We start from the raw sequence: 14011 nt of genomic DNA on the forward strand, positions 1-14011 counted from the left end.
AAAAGATGCTCAACATCGCTAATTATTACAGAAATGCAAATCAAAACTACGAGGTATCACCTCACACCAGTCAGAATGGCCATCATCAAAAAGTCTGCAAATAATAAATGCTGGAGAGGGTGTGGAGAGAAAGGAACCCTCCTGCACTGTTGGTGGGAATGTAAATTGGTGCAGCCACTATGGAGAACAGTATGGAGGTTGTTTAAAAAACTAAAAATAGAGCTACCATATGATCCGACAATCGCACTCCTGGGCATATATCCAGAGAAAACTATAATTCGAAAAGATACACGTGCCCGTGTTCATTGCAGCACTATTTACAACCAAGACATGGAAGCAACCTAAATGTCCTTCAACAGAGGAATGGGTAAAGAAGATGTGGTACATGTATACAATGGAATATTACTCAGCCATAAAAAAGAATGAAATAATGCCATTTGCAGCAACATGGATGGATCTAGAGATTATCCTAAGTGAAGTAAGCCAGACAGAGAAAGACAAATATCCTATGATAGCACTTATACGTGGAATCTAAGAAAAATGATACAAATGAATATATATATAAAACTGAAAAAAAAAAACTGAATCACTTTGCTGTACACCTAAAACTAACACAACATTGTAAATCAACTATACTTAAATTTTAAAAATTTTTTAAAGGAAAGAAAATAAATAAAAACAAATGATACAAATGAACTTATATACAAAACAGAAATAGACCCACAGACTTAGAAAAACTTAACTGTTACCAAAGGGGAAAGGTGGGGGGAGGGATAAATTAGGAGTTTGGAATTAACATATACACACTACTATATATAAAATAGATAACCAAAAAGTACCTACTGTATAGCACAGAGAACTGTACTCAATATTTTGTAATAACCTATAAGGGAAAAGAATCTGAAAAAGAATATACACATATATATATATGTATGTATAACTGAATCACTTGAAACAAATACAACATTGTAAATCAACTACACTTCAATTAAAAAAATCAGGTCAGTTTACAAAGTGAACCACCCACTGTCCATTCTATAACCTTAGGCAACCAACAAGAATGAGGGCCCTAGAAGATGAGATAAAGTAAATGATTAAAACTTTAGGAATTTAACCAAAATTTTTCCTAAGACCTGTACTGTAATGTCTATCAAGGTATAGATAGATACCTTGGTCTGAAGTCTGTTTCCCAGCTACAGTCATGATAAAAGTCTGTTTAGGCAGATGACAAATCAGACTGGGGAGCTCCATTAAGTTCCATCCAGCTCACCTAGCTTGGTAACCACCAACATTGAAATGGCCTAGTCCTCCCACTCCAAAGTGGTGGGGTTGGGTTTGTCTTGAGCCATTCATGCGTAGCACAGGTGAGTAGTAGCAAGGGCATTCATAAGGAGGAGCACCACTAGGGGTAGATGTACTGAGTGACAGTACTACCAGCAGAAGCTCTTAATGGTCCCCATTTATCAGTGTGGATGTGTCACTTTTCTTAAAGGACTAAGACCTGGTTGACAAAATGTTCTCAGATGCTTTGGTAACCAAGTGCCTATACAGGAATACATTCTCTAGGAATTTGGACATGTGTCAGCTAAGTTTGGAGATTAGGGTAGTACAGAGCCCCCTTACTGGTGAACCAGAGATATATTGATGAGTAGACTTTTATAAAAGAACTTTCCTAGCCATAGTACACAAATAATCAATCCTCCTTTGGTAGGCAGTCTTTCTCAGTGTGTATTGGAAGGGGATCATGCAGTTCTAGTGGATCGTCTTCTGTATGTTGCCTCTCAGTGCTAGGGCATTTGTGATAGGGGCCAGGGATGCTGGTCTTAGGTACAAGGCATGTGCTAAACCTTCTCATTAAGTAAAATGAAGGTTAGGCTAAGCAGTTATCAGAAATGTCCAAGAGGGCCTCTTCATCCTAGATGGTGTCAGTCAGTCCGTCCTGAAACTAGTTTTAAAAGGTGACTTTTTTCCTAGTCTAGTCTCATCTAACAAATCAGAAATGGTAGTATATTAGCAAATTGCTTCCTTCCCTTTTCCCTTTCCTTCCTCATTAAGTTCTTCCTTTATACCAGGCACTGTACTGGTGTTGGGATACAGTGACGAACAAGCAAACAAGATCCTTGCCTTTGTGGAGCCTACATTCTATCGCAGGGACAATACAGTAAATGTGTAAACAATAAATAAAACAATTACAGGTACTGATAAGTGCTGATACAAACAGTAAACTGGGTAATGGGGTAGAAAGTAATGAAACGGGGCCTTGGTCAAGGGAGAAGAGTCTATTGGAGGAACCAAAACAAAGGCCAAGGAAGAGCAGTACAAGATGAGGTGAGGGAAGTGGTAGGCAGATTCTGGAGGTATATTAGGCCATGGTAGAGGAGTTTAGATTTTGTTCAAAATGGAGTAGGTAAGCACTGGAGCATTTTAAATAGGAGAGTGATTCACTCTGATTTGCTTTCCTCTAGTTGTGCTGTTTGGAAAATGACTGGAGTATGGAGAGGCTAGAGTGGAAGCAGAGAGACCAGTTAAAAGGCCATGATGATAGTGCAGGTGAGAGAGCTGGATAATATGGGCCAAGATTGTAGCAGGATTCTAATGAGAAGTGGTCAAAATTGAGAGAGATTTTTGGAGACAGGGTTGATAGCCCTTAGTGAGTTTATATCCTGGGTATGGCCTACAAATATGTCAGATGGCCATTCCACTTCTGGGGCCTTACAAACACCTACCAAGGTATCTGTAAAAAGATCTATTGCCCGCATAAGGTACTCTGGTTGTGTATATACCAGGCTATACTGGGTTGTCTGTCTGTATAGTAAGTAATTAATAACAAGTAAACCCTTGCTAGACCTCATCTGCCGGAACACGGAGGTCCCTTAGTCCCACATGCAGAATGTCAACTGAATGAAGAACTTTGGGAGTGTCTCAGTGTTCTCATCATATCCCTCAGGGTACTTGAGGCTGAATGACAGGTTGGTGAGGCAGGCTTGGTGGCTGCCCTGACCCTAGACTTGGACCTGTCAGCTCAGTCTGACATACCACATGTATGACCAGCAAATACAAAGCAAGTCATGAACAACCTCACTTGTTCTTTTATAGCAGATAACTCTCTGTTTATTCTCAGCTCTCCTGCTCTCAAATTTCTTACTCTGTGCTCAACCTCCATACCTGCTTCTAGCCTTTTGGTTTGGATGCCCATCATGTCACCCTTTGAACCTTGTTCTCAGTTCTGCTTTCCTGTCTGATCTCAGCATCCTTTTTCCCAGCTCCCTGCTCTTCCAAACACACCTATTATGATATTGAATGAAAAATTTTCTGCTGAAATTGTGGCCACAGAGCCCTACTAGAGGTGGTGACTCAGACTTGTGCCCCAAGGGTTGTTTTATTTAGTTAGGTACTACTCTTGAGCCCACAGGACCACAGCCTTTTGCCTGAAATTGTCTTACAGACAGACAAGTGCTTCCTACGCTCTTCCATTGGGCAAGCTCAGAGATTCACTGGATTGGGGCAAAAGTGAACCAATGATCTTATTTGTGATACAACTTCAGCTAAGATATGTCAAGGTTGATTAAATAGAAGGGATCAGTTGGCTCAATAAGTAAGATACCAAAGCTGTATCCAGGGCAGAAACAAAGAAATGGGGAAGCAGTGCGTTCTGTTGAGGGACATGTGAAAACTGTGAAGGTTGTCAGCTCAAAATAGTCTGCATTTCCTTCTTGCCTGTAGATATTTTCATTGGGCTTTTGCCCTGTTCCCCTACACCAGTTGAATTTTGGGGTGCTTCACAGCATCTGACAGTTCATACATTAAGAAAATAACACTGAATTCCTATCTTATGCTGTGCACTGGCTCCACGTTGGGGATATAAGGATGAGTAAATTGCAGTGGCTTTCTGACTCACCTCTGCTTCTGCTTCCCTGATCCATCCCACTGCCACCTGAATCCCATCATTTACCTTCCTAAGAAACTGTAGCAGTGCTATAAATGCTTAATAAATACCTCATGAATAAATGGAAATTATTTCTAAGTTCCTTTTGTTCAGAGGCTCTTTGCACTAAATCTTTGTATTTATGTTTCCTCCAAATCAAATCTCATATTTTACACTTATATTAATTTTTTTCTTGCCCTGATGTTTGCAGCTCTTCCATGTTTAGAGTCTAATGCATTTTTTACTTCCCTCCTGTTGATTTAATCTCATAGGTCACTTGCTCTAAAGTGAGTGAGTTTTTTTGTTTTTTTAAAAATTTATTTATTTATTTATTTTTGGCTGTGTTGGGTCTTCGTTTCTGTGTGAGGGCTTTCTCTAGTTGTGGCAAGCGGGGGCTACTCTTCATCGCGGTGCACGGGCCTCTCACGGTCGCGGCCTCTCTTGTTGCGGAGCACGGGCTCCAGACGCGCAGGCTCAGTAGTTGTGGCTCACGGGCCCAGTTGCTCCGCGGCATGTGGGATCTTCCCAGACCAGGGCTCAAACCCATGTCCCCTTCATTGGCAGGCAGATTTTCAGCCACTGCGCCACCAGGGAAGCCCCAGGTCACTTGTTCTAAAAGAAAAAAGTTAAGCTTTGTGCTTGGTTTTATGGCATGTCTTGTATATAGTTCTGTTTCTGGATATGATGCCATTTGTGAATATGCTTTTAATTATTTCTCAGGTTTATTATTGAACAAGCTCATTGTCTTAATTATGCTTACAAAGTTTGGTAATATACTTATTGTCTGACGTTCAAGTAAGTAGCATTAACATTATTCATTGGTTTTTAAGGGTCTAAATTTTACTCAACTTATCTGTTATGATTTTATTTTATATGGCTATTTTATGTGTCACAATTTAATCATTCACTAATAAATTTATTAAGTTTTCAAGGTTTCTGAAACACAAAATTAGGGTTAAAAAAAAAACTTTTGTGTTCTTTCTGTCCAGGTTACTACAAAGAACTTCACTGTTCTATAGATTTATATCCATCCGTCCTTCCTTCCTTCTGTCCTTCCATCCTTCCTTTCTTTTTCTTGTGCCTACTGAGATTTGAGACAATTCCTTCTCTAGATGTTGAGAAATATGGAATTATGGCAGGGACTCAGGTACTGACTATCCCAGCTCCTTTGGCTTTAATATGGACAGAGGGGCTTACATGTTAGAGACAATTGTGCTCAAATCACTTTTTCCACTTTCTAAGTATGTAATATGAGCAAGTGTTTTTTTAACTTCCCTTAGCCTCAGTTTCCTCATCTTTGAAATGGAGATAACACTGTGCTCAATGCTGGCATAAAAATTAAATTAGATAATGCATTTAAGTGCTCAGCACAATACCTAGCATATCAGTACTTTTAAAATGATGGTGTAGTAATACTAATCTTCCCTCTGCAAGCCCAGTACAAGAAGGATCAGTCAGCATAGCAGCATGCCTCTGCCTCTCCCACAGTCCTTCACACACACCTCTCCCCTGCATCTAAGGAATACAAGCCCAAGAGTCCTCAGAGAGGAAACATGTCTAGTTCTCCTTCTTGCGCTCTCATTATCTGCTGATGATGCTGGCATGAATTCCTGCAGAGGATGGTCTTATGCCGGATGTATGACCATTTTCTTGACTCTGCCAGTGGAGGCCTAGGGAGGGTATTCTTACTGTGACTCACCAATAAATTTTTGGTGAATGATAAGCCTTTACATGTGTGGTTATTAAAATATACTTTTAAATGTTCTAAAGGTGTAGGGTAGGATCATGGGAGAAAGTGGCTGAGACAGGGAAGAAAACAAGATCAACATATTTAACACTGTGGAGAAAAGGTCAAGAACCTAAGAGGCCAGGGTATCAGATGGACTATCTATTTGAATGTCAAAATCAATAAGAATTACACTAGAAACAGTGTTGGAGTGACAGTGAACCAAAAGGTAAAATCAAGGAATGAAAGGGAGTGACTTTGGGGAGGCTTCAATCCTGCAATAAGGGTGGTGGGTGGTAAAATCTAATGTTATGTGACTCAGAGCAGGGGATTTGGGGAGAGGGCAGGTGGAGAATGGTGTGAAAGTAGCAATGAGGAACCAGAAGGGCACCTACCAGGCCTCATGTTTGAAGGGTGTAGAAGAGAAAGAGTTGTCATCTAAGAGGGCTACAGGGAAATCAGCATCCTCAGGGGAAAGTACAGTTTCAATTTAAATAAGAAGGTAAAGGAAGTTGAAGAAAGCTTCAGAGAAGAGATCCAGGATCTGGGGATTTTGCTGTTGTCTACCCATGAGTCCACAGGGCTCAGTGGAAGGGTTAGGATTTCTGGAGATGGTATAGAGGCTTGGAGTTCCTCCTCCTCCTCCTCCTCTTCATCATCATCATCATCATCATCATCACCATCATCATCATCATCTCTCCCTTGCATACATCCTCAGTTCCTTTGCCTCTCTCTCACTTCAGCAGCCTTGCCTGGCTAAACCACAGCACTGATTAAATCCAATTCTTTGCCTATTCCATGCCTGTAAAATCATGCTGCTGAGCTTGCATTAAATTAATGATCATAACCTCAAGTGGGCCCATAATGCTGCCTGGCAATCATACTAGATTTCTCCAGTCATTTTCTGTTTCATTTCCTCCTAGATGATTATTGCATGTCTTCAGTCTCCTTACATGTTCACCATCTCCTCACTTTCACTTTTAAAGTGACTAAAAGTCACTTTCAACTGATAACCTTGCTTCCTAGTTACAGAAAAGAAATAGAAGAAAAAGAGCTTTCACAGGCTTTCACAACCATACCTACCTACTACTTGTAGTAGTATCCGTATACTCTGCTTTCTTTCCTGTTACTGTGAAAGAACTAACCTAATAAGTACTTTGTAATTCTTTCTCTTATATCAGTTTTACCCTCTCTGAATCATTGTCTTATACATGAAAATATGCTTGTATTTCCCCCATCTTAAAAATAATCCTCCTTGACTCCACTTTCCCATCTCACTATTGTCTTGTTTCAGTTAAACTTCACAGCAAAACTTCTTGGAAGAGTTGTCTGTAGTCTGTTGCTGGTTTTTGTCTTCCCATTCTTTTTTTGTACCCAAGCCAGTCATATTTCTGCTCCCAAAATTCCATCAAAACATTTCTCTATAGTTATCTGACTTAACATTCAGGAGCAGAGTTAACCACTGTCTCCTCCTTGTAATACCTTCTTCACTTTATTTTAAAATACTTGTCAAGAACTATGCAGATCTAAGATTTTACGCTATTTGTAAGCTAACAAGTTAGCTTGCCAGTTTCATGAATGGTGGTAGAAGACACAGGACTTCTGCATCAGAGAGGAAAGACAGTTTATTACTTACAGCAATAGCAGTAGCCAGAGTAGGAGTCTTTTTGTACTGGTTCCCTTAGCCCTAGTTACTCTGAGGCAATGTGAAGGGGGCCAGACTACACCTGCCCACATGGTGAGTTGAGTTATTAGAAAGGAAACCTGATCTTAGAGAACCCAAATATTTTATAATGGTCAATAAGCATGCCTTCTCTTTGCTCCAGAGGGAGATAGTACCAAGTTTTCCAAGGCTGTTTGCTATACAGACATTCTTGAAAAAGACCATACAGGACTATCATATCATATAAAATATCATATCACTGACTATCAAGACAGGCAGTGCCTTGCTTGCAATGTGTACAGAAACATGAGAGACCCATGGAGAACTGTCTCACAATTCCTCCCTCTCTGACCACTTCTTTTCTCTCTCCTCTCCTTCACTTCCCCAGACTCTAGGTCTGGGCTGTCTAGTACTATAGCCACTAGCTCATGTAGCTATTTAAATTAAGTTTTCAGTTATTCAGTTGCATTAGCCATATTACAGGTGCTTAATAGCCACATGAATGGCACAGATATATAAATATTTCATCATCTCAGAAAGTTCTGTTAGCACTACTCTGCATGTTTGAGTGCTCCTAAGCTCAGCCTTTGGATGTTTCTTTCTGTATTCTATTCCTATATAGAAATAGAGATTTCTATGGAATCTTGTAGAATAAGATTTATTATAGAATAAATATTTATATATATTTCTCTCTCTTTTCTTTCTATATTCCCTCCCTTGGTGATCTCATCTAGTCTCAAGGCTTTAAATATGACTCTCAAATTTGTATAATACTAAATCTCTCCCCAGAAGTCCAGATTTAATTCTTTAATAGCATTCTGCACACCTTTACCTGAATGTCTAGTAGGCACCTCAGAAGTAACGGCCAGAACTGAACTACTGACCTTCTTGCCACAGCTGCTCCCTCTCCCACCAACAAATCTGTTCTTCCTGCAGTCTTCCCAGTATGAATTAAGTCAGTTCTCTTCTTCCAGTTGTTCAAGCAAACAAACAACAGTTTTAAAAAAATCAACCCTTAGATTCATCCTTGACCTCCCTCTTTTCCACAAAACCGACACATCTGTCCCATTGGCTCTTGTTTCAAAATATATGCAGAATCTGACTTTTCACCCTTCCCCTGCTACCACCTGGTCCAAGCCAACATCATCTTTTACCTGGATTATTCCAGGAAAATTTGGCCCCCTTTTTGGTCTCCCTGCTTCTACTCTTGTCCCCTGTAGTCTGTTCTCATAAGAGCAACTAGAATGGTCTTGTTTAAAAAGTTAAGTCAGATCATGAATTTCTCTGCTCAGAATTCTTTAGTAGCTTCCTATCTCACTCAATAAAAGTCAAAGTCTAGTCACACTGGCATTCTCACTCATGCTAAAATATTCAAGACATGCTCCCACCTCAGAGCCTTTATAGTTGGTGTTCTTTCCACCACTTCCCCCCCAGTGCAGCTCCACACATGTGCTTTTTCCCTCATGATACTGACGTATTGAAGAGACCAGGCCAATTGTCTTATAGTGAGCCATATAATGAATTTCTCTGTTTACTCATGGTGGTGTGTAGCTTATTTCTCTACTGCCTCTATTTCCTATAATTGGACATTAAATCTGAAAGTTTGATTAAAGCTAAATATTCTTGGCAAGAAAAGTCCATACATGATATTCAGTCTTCATATTACATCGAATTGGAAGGTACATATCTGATTATCCCACCGTTAGTGATTCTAAGTTTAACCAAGGTGTTAAGGTGGTAACTTTCAGATCCCTCTATTATAAATTTGCATTTTTACCTTTGTGATTAACAATCTGAAGGGTGAATGTTATTTTTTTAATCGTGTGATTTTTAAGAATGTTTTTTAGCTATATAAGTTTGTTTTTTCAAATGAAATATTTTTTAGAGATCCATCCAATATATAAAACAGATAACAGCAGAACTATTCTAGTTGCAGTGGGAAATGGCTAGTATTGGCAGCTTCCAGGGGAACTGTGACAAGCGCAGTTTGTAATTCACAGAGCCCAGCCAAGTGCTGGAGGAAACGGAGGCCCAAAGAGGATCCATGAAGTCTTAAGGCGGCCTAGCATCTCATGAGAAAGGCTCAGTGCGCTTTGTGTTAGAGCACAGTGTGGGGAGCTGTCACTTCCTGGGAAAGCCGAGGTTATGGATGATCACTAGAATGGCACTTGGTTTTTCCCTGGCAGTCCACCCACTGTTTTTAGTTGTCTGAGTGCTGTCTTTGACATTCTATCTGTTCTGCAGATGTGAAGATTTGAAATTACTTCATTTTTAGTGTGTGTTGGGCTGCAGACTTTTTTCGTTTCCCTTTTGGAAATTCTTCATCCACAAAGAATTCCAGAATCAGACATTATTCATCTTATGTCTGGAACACTAAAATCTCATGAGCTTCCGTATGTCTTACCTCTTTCCACCTTTAGAATATTGAAAATGCTGCCACAACTGAAGTCAGTTTTATCATTTCCTTGCTGCTTGCTTCCTTTCTGCACCTTATTTATCGTACAGCCTTAATGTGCCTTTGTAAAGAACTGAACAAGTAAATTTGGTATATCCACAGAATGTATCTAAGATGTATGGTGTAGATTTTTATTTTCATGAAAAGAGGTCTCCCTATACTAAGTGGAAAAAGCAAATAATAAACTATAATTGTCTCACTTTTGTTAAAAAAATTAATATTCACAAAAATCCCCATGTCTATTTCTGTGAATGTTTATGTGTGTGTTGAAAGTCAAAAAAGGCAAAAATGTTCATATTGATATTATCTCTGGGTGTGATCTTTATTTTCCTCTTTGTATTTCTCTTTTTTTTTTTCCAGCAGTCGTGTCTTATTTCTAGTCATTACTTTTATAAAGATTAAAACTGTTTTTTAAAAAAATAAGCAATAATAACTTTGATCTGTCAAATCCAAGCTATGTTGAAGGCGATTCCAGGCTCCTCCTCTGCTTATTCCGTCCATGCCATCTGTTGGGATTTTTCCCTGTTCTCTTACTGTCCCATTCAAGCAAGTTTTCCCCTGACCCAGGCTTGTATTTATTTTGCTCCAGGTTCCTGGTCCTCTCCTAGAATTGCACACTTGGCTCTGGAGAGATTCTCTGTTCACTTGTACCCAAATAAACTTGTCAGAAAAGGAAAGGAGGATGCAAAAATTATGTTCTAAAAGGAACTGTCACTAGAATGTGATCAAGGCCCAGAAGTGCCCCAATATATACCTGTTGAATGAATTGATCTATTCTTTTTTGTCTTATTTATTTTATAAGTTCCTATAATCAGGAGCTTTGCTTGTTTTCTATAATGCCCTAAACATTTTGGGTACTTAATATACATTAATGAATAGTCCTTTTTTTTTTAAAGATCCATAATTTACCTAATAAAAGTGAATGTAGGATCTGTTGTCAACTTTGACCAGAATTTGTGCTTGCACAGGGATACAGAAAAGAACAGGATTTAAAGATAACTTACATTCAGCGCGTACTCATAGATTTGTGATTGTGGGTAGTCACATAAGCCTCTGAGCTTCCTTCATTTATAGCCTCACTGATTCTCTTCTGGACTCTCTTTGCAGAGGCCTTCTGCCTGGTCTGCCTGGCTTTGGTCTTGCTTCCCCAACTCTGTCCTCTGCAGTGCTACACAGTGATACACCCACAGTGTAAATCTGACCTGGTCCCCACCACCCCCGACTGACATCTCTCAGGGACTCTCTGATGCTACATTGCCTCCCACCCAACCCCCACCATTTAGCGGTAGCACCTAGAAGCCTGTCTTCAAACTTGCCACTGGAATAACACCAAACTCCCAGTAGCTCCTCACACCTCCCAGGCCTCCCGGGGCCACCTCCTGCCTTGCTCCATTTGTCCACAAGGCATCTTCCCTTTCTTTCTGCAGCCACTGCTTCTGCTTAACTCCAGACTGGGCTTGGCAGTCCTCCTCTCTGGGGTGCCTTCCTTGATGTAAAAGATATTCTGTTTCTCTGCCCACTCACACTGCAAGCTGTTTGAGGCAAAATTATAGGATTTGTAGTTCCCTTGTCTTGAAGAGTACCTGGCAGCATTCAAATGTTTATTAAACTGTATTGTATATATGTTCTTCTAAACCATCCAAATGATTTTTTTTTAAATTTATTTATTTATTTTTGGCTGTGTTGGGTCTTCGTTTCTGTGCGAGGGCTTTCTCTAGTTGCCGTGAGCGGAGGCCACTCTTCATCGCGGTGCACAGGCCTCTCACTGTCACGGCCTCTCTTGTTGCGGAGCACAGGCTCCAGACGCGCAGGCTCAGTAGTTGCGGCTCACGGGCCCAGTTGCTCCGCGGCATGTGGGATCTTCCCAGACCAGGGCTCGAACCCGCGTCCCCTGCATTGACAGGCAGACTCTCAACCACTGCGCCACCAGGGAAGCCCCATCCAAATGATTTTTATTTACAGAATGTGATTTCATTTTTATATAATCTCCTCCAAAATAAGAACAAGGCTTAGAAAAGGAAAATATATGAATTAAAGTAACTTAAAATACTACCAGCAGTCAGAGATGACTATTTTTTGGAATATATTATAGAGGATTTTTTTAAATTATAAAATGGTCAAAGTTTAACCTCCTGATTTTCCTTTGGAGCCAGTACTCCAAGAAATTAGTAGCTTTGCAAATTACATGCATTAAAAATTAATAGCCAGTTCATTGTACTTCCCACATCAAAGAATACAAAATAGTTTTCTGGTAAATATATAGCTTTTTTGTAATTCAAAACAAGAAAGAATTTTTTGCTTTTCTCGTGTTCCCTAGACCACAGAGCCATCTTTTGTCCTATTTTTCCAGAAGAGAAGGTGAATCCCAGTGAGGGAAGTGACTTGACCATCTTACTGAGCTGGTCAGTGCAGAAGCAGAAGCTGGGAGGAGGAGCCCCTGACTGCCCACCTGGTGCTTTTCCCCTCAGGCACATTTCCTCTTTCTCCACTGGAGTAAAGATAAAAGTAAGTTTTTAAGCACTTCCTAATTCCTGTATGCTCAAATTAGACCTGCTGCTGAGATGTTCTTATTTTACTTTTAGTCTCATTAAGACATTAGCCCTAAACCTAGAGCATTAATTGTTCTTTCATGTTCATATGTATAATTTCTTTGAGCACCAGAAAAATATTGCCTTCTAAGAGATTCCTTAATTTACTTTCTCAACTATTTTTGAAGTGAACACAACAAATAAAATATTCCAGGTCTCCTTTTTTATCCTGCAAATACATATAGTATATGTTTTTGTATTCCTCTAAATTGTACTCTTGGGATCAGTTTCCATACTGAGTCATCCACCACTGAGCGCCCGTGTTTTCCAGGCAAACTGTTTTATTATTTCTAAATGACTCATTCCTTCTGAATCATCACACCTTATGTATTCTGTTAAATAAAAAGTTTAAGGCACTTTTCTACAATTTTTCTTCTTCCAGACTTCAAAATGTCCCATTTAAATGACATGGCTATTCAACCAGTTTTCCCTTGCATCTACGATTTATGTGGATCATTTTCTTCTTGAACCCTTTCATCATTTGAGATAAGCAGAGGAAGTTCTTTACCTCATACCCTCTGCTCCAGATGTTTCCTGAAATAGAACACATAAATAGCAACATGAAAATATGTGTAACATCATTCTGTTTTCCATCATTATATTTATGTTGTTTAAGGTTTTATTAACTTCCCAAATTTCTACATGAATTTAGGGAGAAACACCTGTAAAAGAAAAGTATAGCTTTAATGTTTGTTGGTACACAAAATCTTTGGAATTCAGCATGTTGGAAGAATGTAGCACTTTCCTCCCTTGACTTCCATGTCATATTTGGCTGGTTCTCTTCCGTTCCTTTGGAAATTAATTCTCTGTCTTCTTCCTTGAATCCTTCTCCTCACCCTATACATACCAGCCTTCCTCAGAGTTTTTTTTGGGTTTTTTTTTTTTTGTCTCATTATTCTCATATTCTTTTTTTATTTTATTTTATTGGAGTATAGTCGATTTACATCGTTGTATTAGTTTCAGGTGTACAGCAAAGTGAATCAGTAATACACATACATATATCCACTCTTTTTTTTAATTTTTTTTTTATAGATTCTTCTCCCATATAGGCCATTACAGAGTATTGAGTAGAGTTCCCTGTGCTATATAGCAGGTTCTTATTAGTTATCTATTTTATATATAGTAGTGGGCATATGTCAGTCCCAATCTCCCAGTTTATCCCTCCCACCCCCCATCCCCTGGTAACTATAAATTTGCTTTCTACATCTGTGACTCTACTTCTGTTTTGTAAATAAGTTCACTTGTACCCTTTTTTTTTTTAGATTCTACATATAAGCGATATCATATAATATTTGTCTTTCTGTGTCTGACTAACTTCACTCAGTACGACAATCTCTAGGTCCATCCATGTTCTGCAAATGGTATTATTTTGTTCTTTTTTTATGGCTGAGTAATATTCCATTGTATATATGTACCACATCTTCTTTATCTGTTCTTCTGTTGATGGACATTTATGTAGCTTCCATGTCCTGGCTATTGTAAATAGTGCTGCAGTGAACACTGGGGTGCATGTATCTTTTTGAATTATGGTTTTCTCAAGGTATATGCCCAGGAGTGGGATGCTGGGTCATATGGTAGTTTTACTTTTAGTTTTTTAAGGAACCTCCATACTGTTCTCCATAGTGCCTGTACCAATTTACATTCCCACCAACAG

The 14011-nt window shown here is 39.3% G+C and overlaps 1 protein-coding gene across 3 annotated transcripts in view; it reads left to right on the top strand.

The window, feature by feature from the left end:
* Window positions 1-14011, top strand: part of PPP2R3A (protein phosphatase 2 regulatory subunit B''alpha) — a 207649-nt gene that overhangs the window by 19629 nt on the left and 174009 nt on the right. Inside the window, exon 2 of one of the 3 annotated variants that reach the window (XM_082459169.1) lies at window positions 12120-12274. The exons of the other annotated variants lie outside the window; for them this stretch is intronic. The gene's annotated coding sequence lies outside the window, so the exon portion shown is untranslated. The remainder of the gene's footprint in view (window positions 1-12119; window positions 12275-14011) is intronic. 3 annotated transcript variants of the gene reach the window in all.

Source organism: Balaenoptera physalus, assembly GCF_965194825.1.
Source record: "Balaenoptera physalus genome assembly, chromosome: 4".
In the NCBI taxonomy this organism is placed as follows: Eukaryota; Metazoa; Chordata; class Mammalia; order Artiodactyla; family Balaenopteridae; genus Balaenoptera; species Balaenoptera physalus.